We start from the raw sequence: 3414 nt of genomic DNA on the forward strand, positions 1-3414 counted from the left end.
TGAAATACTAAATCAGATCACGTTGTGTCAAAAGTCAAGGAAATAATAACAAAAAGCATAAACTCAGTCAGAAACAATGAAATACTAAATCAGATCTGATGACCTTGTGTTAAATAGGAATAATAACAAAAGCATAAACAGAATCAGCATCAATGAAAAACCAGATCTAAAGCTGATCACCCTGTGTTAAATGTCAGTGAGTACAGATGTGTTTTTAGGAGAGATTTAAAAGCAGAGACTGAGGTGGCCTGTCGAATGTTGATGGGCAGATTGTTCCAGAGTTTAGGGCCCACGACTGAAAACGCCCGATCTCCTCTGAGCTTCAGCTGGTTTTTGGTACGGCCAAAAGCAGCTGGTCTGATGATCTCAAAGCCCGAGAAGGAGCATAAGGATGAAGAAGGTCAGAGAGGTATGATGGTGCGAGGCCGTTAACGCACTTAAATGTCAGCAGAAGAATTTTAAAATCAACTCTGACACGTACAGGAAGCCAGTGAAGAGAGGACAGAACCGGAGTAATGTGCTCAAACCTGTGAGTTCCTGTTAGTAGCCGAGCTGCAGCATTTTGTACGAGCTGGAGACGTGAAAGTGAAGCCTGACTAACCCCAACATAAAGTGAGTTACAGTAGTCCAGCCGGGAAGTAATAAATGCATGGACTAGTTTTTCAAGGTCAGATCTGGACAGAACGGACTTAAGCTTTGCTATCTGCCTTAGCTGAAAGAAACTTTTTTGTAGAACAGAGTTGATCTGGTTATTAAACTTAAAGTCCGAGTCTAACACTACCCCGAGATTGGTAACTGACTGCTTTAGATGTGGCTGAAGGGAGTGCAGGTTTACAGGATCAGTGACAGTGGTAGAGCTTGGGTTAAACACAATGACCTCAGTCTTCTGATCATTAAAACTCAAGAAGTTTGCAGCCATCCACGTCTTGATGTCATCAAGACATTTTAGCAAAGGGTGGATGGAGCAAGAACTGTTTGGTTTTAAAGGCAGATAGATCTGAGAATCATCGGCGTAACAGTGAAACGAAATACCATGTTTCCTCAGGACTGACCCCAAGGGGAGCAGATACAATGAGAACAGAAGGGTTCCAAGAATGGAGCCTTGTGGGACCCCACAGGAAAGAGGGACAGAAGCAGAAAAATGATTGTCAAAGTTAACACAGAAACTCCTGTCACCCAGATACGAACGGAACCATTCTAGTGCCACCCCTGTAATCCCAACCCAGTGTTCTAGCCGTGACATAAGGATGCTGTGATCAACAGTGTCACATGCAGCGGTAAGGTCGAGGAGTACCAGGATCACAGACTGACCAGAGTCATTTGCTAGCAGAATGTCATTACAGACCCTTACTAAAGCTGTCTCGGTGCTGTGCAGTTGTTTAAATCCTGACTGAAAAATCTCAAAAATTCCATTTACATTCAAAAACTTGGTTAGTTGACTAAAAACTATTTTCTCCAAGATTTTAGAAAGAAATGGAAGTTTTGAGATTGGCCTGAAGTTTGAACAAGCTGCAGGGTCAAGTCTGGGTTTTTTAATTAATGGAGTTACCACTGCATGTTTTAAAACATCAGGGACCACACCTGTAGCCAAACTGCTGTTAATAATGGCAAGAACAGAGGGTCCAGTTGACGGTAGAACCTGTTTAAAAACAGTGCAGGGATGGGATCAGCAGGGATGGGATCAGCAGGGGAGCCTGAGGGTTTCATGTGACCAACGACCTCATTTAAAAATGAGAGTGAGATGGGGTCAAAGTGACTGAAGACTGCTGAGCAGGGGCCAAGAACTGAAGGGTCGGCTGTGGAGTGTGGAATTGATGACCTAAAGAGCAAATACAGTACAGTAATATTATATTCACAAAATACTAACAATAATATGTTCATCTTACTGTGAAAAGTTATCCCCCGAGACCTGACGTCAACAGTCCGTCGATTAGAACAGAAATAAGCTGCGAAGTGCTGAGACATCTTCTGCTTTAACCAAATAAGGACGACCGCTCCAAAATGGAGGCCGAAAATCCTGCGCCGCAGCAGCCAATGAGGGATGTAGTGATCATATGATATCTATGCTCACAACATGGAGGACGTAGCGGAAATGCCCCTGATGTTACGTCACATGGGAAATATGTATAAACTACGGCGACAACCGTCTAAAAGGATCTCCGAGTGTTCTCGCTTCTTATCCATCCTCACGAAAAAGAGCTGTAAAACACTACTAAAGCCTTAAAACCCTGATAATTTACGTTGTAATGAGTTAGTTGTTACTGAATGTTACCTTAAATTAAATAAAACACCTTAATTTAACGCTCAAGTACTACATGTTATGATGATAAATAAAACATATATCATTTGGTACCGGACCGCGTGGCCTAATGGATAAGGCGTCTGACTTCGGATCAGAAGATTGAGGGTTCGAGTCCCTTCGTGGTCGAATATTTTTATTTATTTATTTTTTCAAGAGGCATTTTCTAACTAACTTAATCGTCACATACAGTGTGCAAATCACGTTAGTATTTAAAGCAACATATCCTGATGCATGCTCAATAAACCAGGTAGAAAAATCTAAAAAAGTTCAATCTGGTCTCTGGACATTAAAAAAAATAAATAAATTGTAGAAAGACTTCTTTAGTCCGAAGCACCTCAGACTGAAAAAGTCTTTCGGATGAAAGACTACACGTTTCTACAATTTTTTTATTTTTCATATTGTAACGTCCAGCACTTTTCCAATCAAAATGATTCATTTATATAATGACACCTGACGGTCGATCATAGCAGAGTGGCGCAGCGGAAGCGTGCTGGGCCCATAACCCAGAGGTCGATGGATCGAAACCATCCTCTGCTATCTACTTTAATTTTCCAAATGTTTTTAAAATTTTATTTATACTAAGTCTTTGACATTTGTTGTTTATGACGAATTTACTGTAAAGCTTTTTTTTTTCCTTTTTTTTTCTTAATTTGAAGTTATACTAAATAAACATGAGACTCAAATTAAAGTGAAACTCCAGCCTTTTTTGAAGTGGTGTTTTAAAAAAAAGCTTTACTGGTACTTACCTATATGAATATCCTGATGCATGCTCAATAATCCAGGTAGAAAAATCTAAAAAAGTTAAATCTGGTCCTCTGGACATTCAAAAAAGCAAAACAAAGCAAATTAACAAAAAAATGTAGAAACGTTTCGTCTCTCATCCGAGAGACTTCCTCAGTCTGAGGTGCTGTTTTCAGCTCAGACTCTTAAACAGCGCCTTCTCAGAGTGGATCAACCAGTTTGCTGCTGACAACCAAAACCAGCTGATCACATGCTCAAGAAGGACCATCAGCCTAACAATGGATCATTAGCACACTGATGGCTGTTTACTGTTCACAGAGGGCTGAGTGATACTAGCAATCACAGCATTGTAAGAGGGGGACAGTTGAACC

At 40.7% G+C, this 3414-nt stretch overlaps 2 non-coding genes across 2 annotated transcripts; both read left to right on the top strand.

Moving 5' to 3' along the window:
• The first annotated feature begins 2355 nt into the window (after positions 1–2355).
• Positions 2356–2428, top strand: trnar-ucg. The gene has a single exon. It is a non-coding gene; the product is annotated as a tRNA-Arg (tRNA).
• Positions 2429–2767: 339 nt separating this feature from the next.
• trnam-cau lies at positions 2768–2839 on the top strand. Its single transcript has one exon. It is a non-coding gene; the product is annotated as a tRNA-Met (tRNA).
• Positions 2840–3414: the final 575 nt, after the last annotated feature.

This window comes from Nematolebias whitei, chromosome 17, assembly GCF_014905685.2.
Source record: "Nematolebias whitei isolate Nwh7 chromosome 17, NemWhi1, whole genome shotgun sequence".
In the NCBI taxonomy this organism is placed as follows: domain Eukaryota; kingdom Metazoa; phylum Chordata; class Actinopteri; order Cyprinodontiformes; family Rivulidae; genus Nematolebias; species Nematolebias whitei.